Source organism: Mesocricetus auratus, unplaced genomic scaffold (genome assembly GCF_017639785.1).
Source record: "Mesocricetus auratus isolate SY011 unplaced genomic scaffold, BCM_Maur_2.0 Super-Scaffold_100011, whole genome shotgun sequence".
Lineage (NCBI taxonomy): Eukaryota > Metazoa > Chordata > Mammalia > Rodentia > Cricetidae > Mesocricetus > Mesocricetus auratus.
This window is the reverse complement of record NW_024429195.1, coordinates 84,694,455-84,709,236: the sequence shown is the minus strand read 5'-3', so window position 1 is coordinate 84,709,236 and position 14,782 is coordinate 84,694,455. Positions and strand designations below refer to the sequence as shown.

The 14,782-nt window shown below is 49.6% G+C and overlaps 1 long non-coding RNA gene across 2 annotated transcripts; it reads left to right on the top strand.

The window, feature by feature from the left end:
- The first annotated feature begins 2,282 nt into the window (after positions 1-2,282).
- LOC121143115 lies at positions 2,283-6,700 on the top strand. Of its 2 annotated transcripts, none has more exons than XR_005880226.1 (3): positions 2,283-2,717; positions 3,599-3,734; positions 5,389-6,700. It is a non-coding gene; the product is annotated as an uncharacterized LOC121143115 (long non-coding RNA). The 2 variants fall into 2 exon arrangements; XR_005880225.1 differs by lacking the exon at positions 2,283-2,717 and adding an exon at positions 3,007-3,148.
- Positions 6,701-14,782: the final 8,082 nt, after the last annotated feature.

Genomic DNA, 14,782 nt, shown 5'->3' with positions numbered 1-14,782 from the left:
TGATCTGCCATGTTGCCTTGCTGTCCACTCCTCATGTCTCTTGTCATTCCAGGTTCCTGTGGGCTCGACCTTCGTTGTGCCCTGTGGGCCAGGCCAATGAGGAACTGGTGGCAAGTACGCGTTAGCTCTCGCACAGGGCTCACTGTGTGTTAGACGCTGAGGTCTTTGGGGAGAAGAAACTTACTTGTAGCTAGGGCCCAGTGGGATGTAGGTATTCGATACAATTCTGCTGTCAGATCAATGACACAGATCAGAGGTTGGCGATGGGCTGTGCTGGAACTGCCGTTAGCCTGAGCACGTGTGTCTCATGAGATAGTGACAGGTATGCTGAAATAGCGTGTGAGGTCTGTAAAGGCAGGGAGCCCTGTGTAAAAGGACAACATTAAGGACCACCCAGGTGAAATGAAAGTGAATTCTAGATCCTTGGGACTTAAAGTCTGGTCTCTCGATGAGCAGCATGTGGCATTGGAGAATTTGATGGAAGCATGGTTGATGGGCTGGGAAGATGGCTTGAGAATCCGAGTTCGATCCTCAGATCCATGTGAAAAGCTGGTTTGACGGAAGTGCTTGTAACCCCGGCACTGGAGAGAGGGCAAACAGGTGGATCCTTGGCTTTACTGGCCAGCCGGCTGAGCCAGCAAGCTGCAGGCAGCCAGAGAGACCGCCCGTCTCAAAATAAGGTGGATGGTGCCAGAGGGACACACTGCGGCTTTTGAGAGTGTTAAAAACAGCCCCTCTTCGGAAGCACTGAGCTAGACTCTACATTTCCACAGGTCCTGGTGAGCCCTGTGGATTGACACCCGAGAAGCAAATGGAAGCCAGGAGTCACTCCTGCTCAAAAGCAAACACTGTGTAATGCCCAGAAGTCATTGTGAATAGCATGACTAAACGCTCCCTCCAATCAGTGGGTGTCAGCCTGCTGCCACCAGCTCCTTGCTGCTGACAGCAAGACAGGAAGGGAGGACAAGGAAGGAAAGTGCTCCTGCCCTCTGGAAGCAGTACTGTTGAACAGCTCTGGGCGTCCATGGGAAACCATAGCCAGCGGTTCCCTTGCTCTTCAGCTTACAGGCATTAGAAATGCAAAGTGAGTGTGCCCATCAATCTCACCAAAGGAGTCCGCATCAGGTTGTTTACAGAGGTGAATTCCCAAACTGGATATCAGCTTATTTATGACCCCTGTGGCATCTTTCTTGGGACTGAGACAGACCTGGGAACCCTTCTATAGCTGGCCTGTCAATTGCTTCATCTAGCTGACAATCAGCTGAGCACACAGAGAAGACAGAGGAGCCACTCTGCTAGGAGCCACTCTGCTAGGAACCACTCTGCTAGGGACCATTCTGCTAGGGACCACTCTGCTAGGGACCACTCTGCTAGGAGCCACTCTGCTAGGAACCACTCTGCTAGGAACCACTCTGCTAGGGACCACTCTGCTAGGAGCCACTCTGCTAGGAACCACTCTGCTAGGAACCACTCTGCTAGGGACCACTCTGCTAGGGACCACTCTGCTAGGGACCACTCTGCTAGGGACCACTCTGCTAGGAACCACTCTGCTAGGAGCCACTCTGCTAGGAGCCACTCTGCTAGGAGCCACTCTGCTAGGAACCACTCTGCTAGGAACCACTCTGCTAGGAACCACTCCTCTGCTAGGAACCACTCTGCTAGGAGCCACTCTGCTAGGAGCCACTCTGCTAGGAACCACTCTGCTAGGAACCACTCTGCTAGGGACCACTCTGCTAGGGACCACTCTGCTAGGGACCACTCTGCTAGGGACCACTCTGCTAGGAACCACTCTGCTAGGAGCCACTCTGCTAGGAGCCACTCTGCTAGGAGCCACTCTGCTAGGAGCCACTCTGCTAGGAACCACTCTGCTAGGAACCACTCCTCTGCTAGGAACCACTCTGCTAGGAGCCACTCTGCTAGGAGCCACTCTGCTAGGAGCCACTCTGCTAGGAACCACTCTGCTAGGAACCACTCTGCTAGGAGCCACTCTGCTAGGGAGCTCCCTGCACTCCTGTCTAGAGAAGAGTGTAGGCTGACAACCACACAATTAAAAGGATTGATTTATTGAGCTGGAATGCTCTGGCCCTAATCTCAGCATCTCCCTGCTTCATGCAATCACCATTTCCAAACAAGAGCCAGCCTACATAATCATCAGGGAGCCAAAGGCATTCTTCCTTTACTAAAGGCAGCTTCACCCCAGGAGCCCATAAAGCAAAAACCACATAAAAGAAGTTGAGTCCTGCATGAGGGCCTGGATAAGGATCTGGAATTCCGCAGGGAGGGACAGCTAAACCTGGAAGGCAGTAATGAAAACTGTTACCCTTGGCTTAGAGGAGGGGGTGGGCAATGAAGGGGTTAAGAAACTGTAGGCCGAGAGTCCCTTCTGTCTTTTATGTGATGAAACTGTAATTTTGGTTTGAAATCACAGGATCATCAAGGCTTTGGAGTGTTGGGGGAATGCTGATGGGGCTCAGGGGCAAAGAAGTCCCTCGATTTGAAATCAGTTCTCTCTTTGAACTGTTTCCCTGTGTTTCTGATTGTTGGGGCTTGAGGGGACCACCTAATAAGTTGCATCTCTCTTTCCCACTAGAGTTCTAAACTCTGCTTGAGAAGTGAACATGGGCCATGGAGACCAGACACACCGTGGCCTTTGAAGCCTGGATAAAGTGATCCTGGGAATCTTGACCACTCACTATTGGTGGCTGCTGGATTTCTTGGTTCGTGGCTTCCAACCCATGAAGATGCCTGACCCCATTCTTAGCAGAGCAGCAAAGGCCCAAGGAGATGAACTGTGAGACCAAGTCCTTGCAGGCACACTGACTCTACCCAAGAGAAAGAGAGAGAGGAAGAAAGAGAAAGAGAGAGAGAGAGAGAGAGAGAAAGAGAAAGAGAAAGAGAAAGAGAAAGAGAAAGAGAGAAAGAGAAAGACACCAGGGCACAGGCACAATTTCCTCCCTGAACTTATCAGAATAAAGGAATAGTTCCCTATCCTGGAGCACACTGGAGAGAAAGCAGAAGGGAGGCGGGACCCCTCTCGCCCAGAAGGAATCATGGTCAGAAGGGAGCAGGCTCCTGTTTGAAAGTAGTGATAACAATAGTGACAGTGAAAGAAAAAGGAAATGAAAACGGAAGACCCGGCTGCTCTGAGGTGTGCTGAGGAGAAGGCTCAACGCAGATATGAGGGGGAGCAGAGCCAGAGCCAGAGACGGCTGGGAGAGTCCCGAGTGAACTTGACCCTGGGCTGGGCCGTGTGGGGTTGGGGACCAGAAGGTGAAGAGACCGACAGGCCAAAAGAGGGGCAGCGTGGCCAGATGGCTGGGTCATACAGAGAAGGGACAAGGAGGGAGGGCAGCCCAGCCTCTGACTTGGTGAGCTCAGGGTGGGGGCTCAGCCTGTAATGAGCAGGGACTGGGAGCACCTGTGGCCAGGTCCCATTTGATGCGTTAAACAGGCACCCAGCTAGCTGTTCGTCCTAGGGTTGAGACCCAACAGATGCTAATAATAAGGTCAAAGGTCACAGTTTCCTGTTCTGGGCAGAATCCATGCTTCATTATTCTTTACAATTCACTAAGATCATTTTGTTATTATCTCTTTGCAGCAAATGAGAAAACGGAGACAGAGAGGTTGTATTCCTCGTCCAAAAAGACATGGTAGAAAGCAGAGCTGCTGTGCAGACTCAGTGTACTGATCCATCCTGAGGCCTGAATTCCACAACAGACTGCTGAATGTGTGAGGTAAACGAATGAACGAATGAATGAATTAGGTAAGGGGGAGATTCTAGCATAGAGAAATGTGTCTTCGGCAGTCACCTCATCTATCTTCTCCCTCAGGTGCTGACCCTGAAAACTCTGTGTGTGTGTTTGTGTGTGTGTGTATGAGTGTGTGTGTATGTGCGTGTATGAATGTGTATGTGTGTGTATTAGTGAGTGTGTATGAGTGTGTCTATGAGTGTGTGTATGTGTGTGTATATGTGTGTTTATGAGTGTGTGTGTGAGTGTGTGTGTATTAGTGAGTGTGTATGAGTGACTCTGTGTGTATGAGTGAGTGTATATGTGCATGTATGTGTGTGTATGTGTGTGTATGTGTGTGTATATGTGTGTTTATGAGTGTGTGTGTGAGTGTGTGTGTGAGTGTGTGTATGAGTGTGTGTATGAGTGTGTGTATGTGTGTGTATATGTGTTTATGAGTGTGTGTGTGTGTAAGAACAACTGTAGTTGCTCCTCAGGTACCATCCATCTTGATTGGGGTCTGGCACTGGCCTGGCTGCCCAGTTAGCTCCAGGGATTCATTTTCTCTACTTTCTCAGGGAAACCAGGTCTGGTTTTTGTTTTTTATTTTTGGAGTGGGTCCTGGGGATGCAAATCTGGTCCTTACATGTGCAAAGCAATTGTTTACTGTTTGGGTAATCTCCCCAGGCCTCTGCACCAAGGTTCTTTTTATTTTCTTAAGTTCCTCTAAGGAAGCTTGGAGAGGCTGCTGAACCCCACACAGATCCCATACCTGAACTGTGCTCCCACACACATTCCATACCTGAGCTGTGCTCCCCACACAGATCCCATAGCTGAGCCATGCTCCCCCCACACAGATCCCATACCTGAGCCGTGCTCCCACACAGATCCTATAGCTGAGCCGTGCTCCCACACAGATCCCATATCTGAGCCGTGCTCCCCACACAGATCCCATAGCTGAGCCGTGCTCCCCACACAGATCCCATAGCTGAGCCGTGCTCCCCACACAGATCCCATAGCTGAGCCGTGCTCCCACACAGATCCCATACCTGAGCCGTGCTCCCACACAGATCCCATAGCTGAGCCGTGCTCCCACACAGATCCCATAGCTGAGCCGTGCTCCCACACAGATCCCATAGCTGAGCCGTGCTCCCACACAGATCCCATTCCTGAGCTGTGCTCCCACACACAGATCCCATTCCTGAGCCGTGCTCCCCACACAGATCCCATAGCTGAGCCGTGCTCCCACACAGATCCCATAGCTGAGCCGTGCTCCCACACACAGATCCCATTCCTGAGCCGTGCTCCCACACAGATCCCATTCCTGAGCCGTGCTCCCACACAGATCCCATACCTGAGCCGTGCTCCCCCAGAGGCCTGCTTAGGACTCACAGCTACTACTTCTCTGGTTGGTTTTTCCACCCTCAGCAGTCCTTTCCCTTTGAGGAGTCTGTGCCTCATCCACCTCTCAATGTGCTCTGCAATCTGAGTCCTTGATGAATCGGTTACTTCAGTGTGGGATCACCGGCACGCACAGGCTTGGTGCATGGCTCCCCGTGGGGACCGGGTTTCAGTGTGATACCTGATGACCCTGCATCCTTCCCTTAGCTGTTGCCCTTGATTCTGGTGTAATTCACACACACTCAAATCCTTGTCTCAGGTCCTCCTCCGGGGAAACCAGATCCAAAGTCAACTTCCATGTCACACCCGTCAAAGGATTTGCCCCAGCAGTGCCCCAGCCCACGCCTAGGCTCTTAACACCTCACGATGAGGTTTTCTTTCTCGCACACACTGAGGAAATCAGGGGAGGCTGTTGAAGCACCCACCGGACGCAATGCGGCGATGGTCTGCGTGACCTGCTGAGGTTTCCTGGAGCTGTGGCAGTTGAGAGGTGTGCGCTGTGCCGCTGTCTTCTGATAGGACCAAGATGGAAAGAAGGCCAAAGAGGGCTGGCTGAGTGAAGCAGGATGGACACCTGGACTGCGTGCAGTTGGGCTCAGTGCCAGAGAAGACACAGTAGCTGAGCGGTCAAGGGGACTTTCCCATTTCACATCCCACACGCAGTGGACCGGGTGTGCTGCGGGTTGGCGTGTGACCAGTGCATCTTGACCTGACAGCCCTGCTTCCCTGATGTGCAGCAGGAAGATGTGGGGTCTGTATAACAGGGACGTGAGGACAGAATGACACATTCTGCCCTTCCTGACAGGGTAGGGATGGATATATGTACTTGCATATACATATGCATCCCCAAGTACAATCTGGTGGGTCCGGATAGTGTGTGATGTGTACCTGTGTGCGTGTTTTCAGGGCTGACCACTTGACACTGGACAGCGCTTGGCATGCTCTTCCTTGGTGAGGGTTGCCTCTTTCACTCCCGGCTTTTCCCCGGTTGCCTGCAGTTCTTTGGGTGGAGGCTTCAAGGGCTTTTCCCCATCCAGTTTGGAATGCTTGTTGCTGTCCTCCTTGACTTCTGGGTTGGACTGAAGTCTTATGTGTAAACCTTTAGGAGCTAGAAAAGGTAAATGACAGCCTTCTTGCTACTGGTGCACTCAGACTCACCATTTCCTTCTTAAACTGATACCCTCCTGTGTCCACACTTGGACTTGAAATCTTCGTTTCCCCCTTCTTCCCCTAGTCCTTTACTCAGAAGCCCAGCTGATGGTTAGTTTGAATTGTCAACTTGACAGAATCTAGACTCACCTGGGAGAAGAGGCTCTGAGAATGTCTGTGGCCATTGCCTCAATTATCTTCACTGTTGATGGAGGACCTGCCCACGTTGGGTGGGACTATTCCCTTGGCTCACAGGAGTACTGGACTGTATACAGATGGAAAAGCCAACTTGTCAATAGCATGCACGTACTGATTTATTGCTGTTTGGTCTTGACTATGGCTATGATGTAACCAGTTGCTTCAAGGTCCTGCTGCCTTGACTTCCATAAAGTTGTGAGTCAAATAAACCCTTTCTCCCGTAACTTGTTTCTATCCAGAGCATTTTATCACAGCAAAAGGAAATGAAACTAAGACACAGGTCTCCCGTGTTCTGGGTTTAATTTTCTCCAATCCCCATCTTTTCCATTGTTGGCCTTTGTTCTCCTTCAAGTATCAGATCATCCCCCTGTGGTTCTGGTGGTGGTGTTAACACGCACAGTGTTGTCTCTGGCAGGGAATTCTCCTCCTTTCAGATCATCAGGCACACACGGAGACCCAGATTCCTGAAAGAAACTGCTCGTGCTGCGTTTGGAAGCCTGTGCTCTGCAACCCCCTCTCCTTCCACAGCCTCTTTCCTCACGATGGCAGCCAGGTGTGCCCCTCATCGCTCCTGCCATGCCCCACCTCTGCTACCCTCCAGGCTCTTCTCACACGGTCTCTCAAGCAGACCACAGCTGTCCTTCAAGGCCTGGTTCAGAAGCAAATGCTGACAGCTCAGCAGACCAAGAGCTTGTGCTATCCCCGTGCTTGGCACCCTGCTTATGAACCTTCAGTGCAGCACTTATGTCCTGCTCTGTGCTCTAGAGACCTTATGCTTTTGTGGACTCTGATGTGAAAATCCTTAGGGGATGCTGTCGCACCTGCTGTGCGGCCTGCATCCGAGAATGTAGCGAGGTGGTCGGGATAGATGACACAGAGACCGGTCAGTTGCTTTAAGAAAACTTTATCCTTCCCCAGTCAGCTTAGGAGGAGACCCCAAGTCCGCCTAGGAGAGAGAGCTCTCTCCAAGAAAAAAACCCGCTTCCCCTTTTTAAGGACTTCTGCCATCCATCTACATACAATTCTTTCCAGACTTCTCACCTTCCTGGCTGGTGGTTTAATCTCCAGCCCCAGAATCGGGGAGAAACCGCAGGGAACAGGAAGAAGCATCTAGCCGTAAGGGGGTGTCAAAGTCATGGTGTTTCAGTGAGCCCTTATCTGAGCCCTATCAAGAGCTTTATAGCACTGAATTGTTTTCAGTAAACATTATCTCACAGCTGCCTGCTCCCAGGCCGAAGGGGAAGTGGGTTTCTGCTCAAGGTGTGGTGTCCCCACAGGATGCAACTATTTGTCTAGAGGATTCTTTCCTGAGTCCAGTGCTGGGGTGAGGAGAGCAGATTGGATAGAAAACTTGGTATCACACAAAGGCATGAATGTGGTTTACTGGGGACACGTCGAGAGGCAGCTGTTGAGGGCTGTGGATGCCATGTGTCCTGCACAATGCTGCCTCTTAATGATTCTCCAGACCTTTAGCAGTGATGCCATTCTGGATGCAAGGAACATTTCCGTGCAACCTTGAAGGATCTGGGCCATGGATCCAGGCACTTAACTCAAGAGTGTATGGGCCATGGAATTATGAAGAGAGGAGTGGCTGGGCTCCCACAAGAGACAAGACTTTGTTTTGAACTAGATATCATTTTCCCCCTCAATGCCTTGGTGGTTCTCAGGTGGCATCTGGGATATCTTTCTTGTCCCATTTGGGTACAAGGACTAGCCTCCCCTTTTAATCTTTAGCTCAATATCTGGCACAATCAGTTTCTGGGTTTGTGTGTGTGTGTGTGTGTGTACACATGTGTAGTGTGTATGGAGGGCAGAGGGTGTCTTCCTCAGGTAGCACCATTCATTCTTTTGAGACAGTTTTTCCCTCCCTCCCTGCCCCCCCTCTGTTACCTGGGGGCTTGTCAACTATAATAGACTGGCTTTAACCATCAAACCCCAGAGATTTATCATCTCCATTTTTTTAATGCTGGGATTACAAGCATCCACCATCAGGCCAAGTGTGGGTTCTGGGAAGGCAAACTTGGGTTCTTGTGATTGTCAGGCAGGCACCCCAGGCCCTTTGAGATGTAGAAGATTCTCACTTGGGTCCCCTCACCCAGACAGACAGTTGGGGTTGCCACTGGAGCACAATCTAGTTAGTTGTCTTTATGACTGTGTCATGCTTCAGGTAGCCACACCAAGCCCCACACAGGGGTTTCGTCACTTCCTTCTTTGTTGCTGATGAAGGAATGAGGCTCAGCTAAAATTATTTGCCCAAGTTCATGTAGCTAGTCCTGGATAGGTATGAAATTCAAACTCATAGTTTCTTAATGTAAACATTACAGTCATAGCCACTATGGTACTATGTCTCCAAGTAGACATTTGGTGATTGAATAACAGTATGTGGCAAGTATGGCCAAGGGTCAAGTGTCTAGGACAGATAGGAGAGCTTTCGGCATTGCAACAATTGCGGCTTATCCCTGAGGAAGTGTGGGGCTGCCTTGGAGCCATCAGGTGACCTCGCCATGGAGCCCCAGAAAGGATAAGACACCATAGGAAAGCTGGCTTCTGATGAAATTCCCCCAAAGCAGTCACTCTGTCACCAGCCCCGTCTTAGGTCATATTTTAACTGCTGGCTGGGACATAAGGCTGTGGGATCATAGCTGAGCCATCTGACTTAAAAATATGTAAGGACCAACTTGGGAGTTTTATCACATTTCTGCCGCCCAGGCATGAAGTCAGCTGGCCTGTGCATGACAGGGAGCGTTGCACTTGTAATTAGCTGAGGGTTTTGATTTTTTTTTTTACACTTTATGATTATTTAAAAAATGTTCTGCCTAGACTGTGGTGTGAGGCAAGCTCAGAGTCACCCCGCAGCAGCAGAGAGGTGAGTCATAGCCATGCAATCTGGAGGCCCCAATAGGATGGCGGTGCTGGAGAAACATAAATTATTGTGATTGCCTTGAAGGCACACTCTGAGTTAATTATTGTGTCCTTGCCAACTGCCTTGTGCCTTCATCAACACTGAGAAAGTGATGGCTTTTGGAGGGAAAGGAGACATGGAAGCCCATGGTCTTCTGAGGGAGTTTGGGACAAAATTCCCAGCAGCAGCTGGAACCCATGTGGGTCTACCTGAGACGCGTGGTGTCAGCAGCCTCACATCATCTGCATTTTCCCAAGGCAAATGAATGTGGCTTTGTTCTTCACCCGCCACAGCTGGCAGGAAACACATGTGAGGAGAGAGATCCTCTTAGGGGACACAGGACAAGGGGGCATTTCTCTCTCTTTGGAAGGTAAGGAATCCTTGGGAGAGATAGTTCAGTAAAATCTAGCAGCAAGTGTTTGGGCTTGGGCTGACAGTGGGAAGTTCTTACTCTTGGTCAGCACACACCAGCTTGAAGGGGGCATCTCACTGCCTCCTGCCCAGTCCAACCAGGGCCTCAGCAAAGGCACCCATAGTCTGCTGCTGCCTCTTCATTTTCCCAGCTGTTCCCAGCCCATGCTGAAGGTCTCCATGCTTGGTGACTTTCACACCACAGTCTCCAGGCTTAGGGGATCCATATGAAGTGATTTCAGCCTTGTCCATCTTCCAGTGAGTCTCCTCTCAGGCCAGGCAGCTAACTCACCTCTTTAAGTCATTGGAGGCTGGCAGGGAGGGAAGGAGGGAGAGTGAAAGTAGAGAAGGAATGAAAATAAACTGAACAAAAACTAGAACCAAACCACCACAATCCCATCCACCACATCCCATCCACCACCATCCCATCCACCACATCCCATCCACCATCCACCATCCACCACATCCCATCCACCATCACCATCACCATCCACCATCCACCATCCACCACATCCCATCCACCACATCCCATCCACCACCATCCCATCCAACACCATCCCATCCACCACCATCATTGCCATCCCCACCCCGCTCCACCACCACCATTCCCACCCCCCCAAAACCAAACCAAAACAACCAGATGTCCAAGTGTTTCCTTGGTGGTTTATTTGGAAAAGGAATAAATGGCTCTTCTTAGCTTATTGGGCCGCTTCTGGATTCTTCTAGAACAAGGCAGAAGTTTCTCTTCCTCGATCCCCAGCACCTCAGCTGTGTGGTTTTGAGAAAGCCACCTCAGATCTCTGGGGCCCCATCTCATGCAGGATGTGATATCGTCTCTGTAAGTAGGGCTATCAGAAAGAGTCAACTTAGCACACAGCTGGGCCTCAACTCTGCTCTGAGAAACTCAGTGTGGGTAGAAGGCTGAGCTCATGAGGGTGTCTGTAGCTTTCCCACGGTTGTGGGCACAGGTATATTTTGTCTATCCCAGAATCCTCAGCAACAGGGACCCTTGTATGCACTAGAAAGCACGTGGATACATTTGGGAAGGTGGTGGGTAGGGAGACGCTGGAGAGCCGAGTTTCCCTGCTCAACCCAGGCTGAGTGACCTTCAAGGTGACTGTACTTAGTGCTCCTGTGTGCAGAGTCTGGGACAATGATGTCAAATGCGACATTGAGGCAGGAATATTGGAAATTCTTGTCTAGCCTGGGCTACACAGTGAGTTCATTGCTTGCTTGGATTACATAGGTAGACCTTGTCTCAACTCTTCCCTCCAAAGAAACCCATTGTAGCCTGAAAAAGACAGCTGCCCAGTGTGTTGTGGTTATTTGCTGGCACTACAACAAATTGCTGTAGAATGGGTCATTTATAAAGAGAATAAAGTTATTTCTCAGAGGTCTGAAGGCTAGAGAGCCAAGACTGAGGGACCAGCATCTGGTGAAGTCCTTCATGCCATGCATGCTGTAACACGGTGTACGGTTCATACAGTAAGAGAGAGTCCACGGAAGAGAGAGGGCATGGAAGGGTCCAGAGAAAACTAAGGGAGTCAGACTGGCTTCTAAAAACCTGTTCCTATGAGAACCCACTTGCCTCTGTTGTAATGCCTTTAGCCTCCTGAGGGTGCATACTTCTTTTAGTCACATCGCTCAGCATCATTGCAATAGGAATTCATTTTCAACATAAGTCATCAAACTACAGTACTTCTTTTCTCAGTACAGCTCTGTATATAATGGTACCACAAAGGAAAATTTTGCATGTGTATATATTGGTGTGTGTGTGTGTGTGCTCAGTGTGAGTGCTAATAAATGCCATGAACAAAAATAATCTTGGGAGGAAAGGATTTATTTTGTTTTATACTCCCAAGTCACAAGTGACAGAAATCAGGGCAGAAACCAGAGAGCACAGTGCGGAGGAATCTGCTAAGTAGCTTGTGTCGTCTGGCAGGAACTAAAGGGATCTGCTAAGTAGCTTGTGTCGGCTGGTTTACTCAGCTAGCTTTCTCATGTGACCCAGGCTCACTTCCTGGGGATGGCACGACTGCATAGGCTGGGCTCTCCTCCATCAATTAGCAATTTTAAGAAAATGTCCCCACAGACATGTTCACAGGCCAACATTTTGGGGGTAAATCTTTAGTTGAGGTTCCCTCTCCCCAGATGTGTCAAGTTGAAGCTCTGTCATCACCCCACGGTGAAATTTTCATTGCCTCGCCACCTTACTGAGTTCAAGCCCCTCTTCCTCCACAGCAGCCCCTGCTTTTCCTCCTCTTCACTGGGCACAGCATCCCCCGTCTTTCCATCTCTTCGCTGGCCTGGGCCTGCAGCCCCTCATCTCTTGTCCAGGTTATGGCTGCGTCCTCTTCGCACTCTAGACCAACATCTGCATCTTCATGTCTCTTACCTTCTTCAGATGCTTCAAAACGAGTTTCTTAGAAGATTATCGGCCTGAAACTGGATTACTTTTGGAGGTAGTCACATAAAGGTCACACGACATAAGGCCAACAAAAGTACTTTTGAAGTGCAAGATGCTGTGCCCATGCATCCTTCTGTCCTTCCGTCAACAGAAGAACCTTTGTGAAGTTCTCTGTAGGTGCTGAAGACACTGAGGGGGTCAAGATGTCTCACATGACTCACTGTAGTAGGTTATGATAAATCCCACAACTACCCCATCTCATAGGTAGTGGTGGGAGGAAGCAGCAGTGAGTCTGCATTACCGCAAATGCAGATATTTGAGCCAGTCAAGTGGCTTAGTGAGTTAAGGCATTTGCCTCCAAGCCAGATGATCTGAATTCAGTCTCCAAGGAGACAGAGATAGAAGGAGAAAACTGACTCTTTTAAGTTGTCCTCTTACCTCTACATACATCCTAACTGCAAATATATGTGCCATAAATTATGTGCGATAGATATAATAGGTATAAGCAGAGTAGGGGCAGCAAGTTTTTAGTGAGCTGGGGAAAATAAGCGTTCTGTTTGGGACAGACTCTAGAATGATATCAGTAACTGTCTGCATCTCTCTTGTGTCTACAAAATCAGACTGTGTTCAGGATCTGCACCTTACGCACAGGGTACCTCACTGGACTTCTTGAGGAATCAATTTTCTCATCTGCCAAATCTGCACAAGAAGCTTTCATAAGGTTGCTATGGAAACAGAAAAAGATCATTTCGTCACACAAAAAAAATGTTTATTGAGCACGTGCTGTGCTGGATACTGACTTGCTATTATGTCTTGATGTACTCGGTACCCAGCCTTGGTAGCTGACACCTGAAAGCTGTACAGTATCTTCACTCGAGGCCTCCCCACGATTCCATTCCTTGACAACTTGCTTCAGAATTCTATTGTCATGGAGTCTTTAAGAAAGAAACTACATGAAGGGGCCCCTGGGAGTATGGGCAATGGAGGCAGAATTTCAGCTCAGACGCATGAGGGTAGCCTAGGAGAACCTAGGTCTTTTTCAGTTGCATCAACAAGATGGCGGCTTGAAGAACCAAAAGTTGTTTCTCATAGTTCTGGAGCTGGCAGGTTCAGTTTAAGATGGCAACTCGTGTGGCGTGTGTGGGACCTTCTTTGGTTGGTAGATGATACTTTCTCAAGGAAAGCTTACGTGATGGAGAGACAGAGATCGTCTCTTCTTGTGTCTTACTATTAAAGGGCGCAGATTCCATGGCGAGGCTCGCCCGCCATCATCTAGTTGTCTCCCTAAGACCATACTTCCAAACGTCATCATGCTGTGCGTTGGGATTCAGCCTTAGAATTCTCTTGATGTTTGTGACGTACAGAACAGAGAAACAGTGAGGGCTAATTAAAGATGCTGAGACCAACGCACAAACATCCCTTTGCTCTTTCCTGCCAAGGCCACTGGAAAGAAACCCGACTTTTTAATGATGTCTCTTTTTTGGTTCAAGATTTATTGCAAATACACTTCCTTTGTCTCTTCTAAGTCATGTCATCGAGTGGTACAGGGACGCATGTCAGCAGTGCTGGGAAGGGCTGGAAAGGGGCCCAGGATGCTTGGGCTTGTCAGTGAGGACTCAAGTGGTGAGGAGAGTGGGGAGCAGGAAAGGGAGGTGCTGCAGGCTTGCCAGAGGACCCTCATTAAACTCCAGGAGGGGTGGGGGTGCGCCATCCAAACCTTGGGTCTGGCAGAGTTTATGTCCGCGTGGTAGGGAGCAGAGCAACTTCGTGTCTCTGGAAACTTCTTCAGCTATTGGGTTCCTTTTCTCTGGCTCCTTTGTCAAGACTGGGCTCTTTAGTTTTGACATTTATTTTTTCCTTTTGGATTTTCCCTCTCATTACAAATATGTGTTGTGAATTCAGACCTTGGAAAACATTGTAGGTCAGAAACTTGAATGCTAGTGGTACAAGGGACCTGTAAGACAAACCTAGTGGGCTGGAACCAGAGATGCAAGGCTGTGCAGTATGTGTGTGTGTGTGTGTGTGTGTGTGTGTGTGTGTGTGTGTGTGATGCCATGGAAAGCTCCAATACTGAGGATGGGGGTAAGGTCTTGACTCCCTCGCTGGTTTCCATCAACCACAATTCCACAGGGCTCTGCTTACATAGGCCCAGTATAGAAAGTGCCTCTAGGATTGTATAGCCTAATGTTCTGTCTTCACACTCCTCCTCTCTCAGCCCTTATTTAAGTGTCTTGATGAAGTGCCAGGTTCTCTAAGAGCTTGGAATAGATCCAAGAAATGTCTTCCTGGAGGGAGCACTGGCAGAAATTCTACTGTGGAGAGTTGCTGGGGGTGGGGTGTAGCATTTTCTGCAAGTCTGTGGAGAGGACCCCTTTCAGCACAGCCCTGGATGGGAACTTCCAGGAAATAAGGGCACAGAGTATCACTGTGGCTTTGCCTTTGTGTTGCTTCTTGCACATGTGGTGTTGGAGCTGCCCACATGCCACTGCTAGGACTCCAAACAAGGACGAGTGTTTGGAGTAAGCTGACTGCTGCCCCTCATTCTGTGCGTCTCGGATCACCTAGCAAGATCTTAGTTCTGGGGGA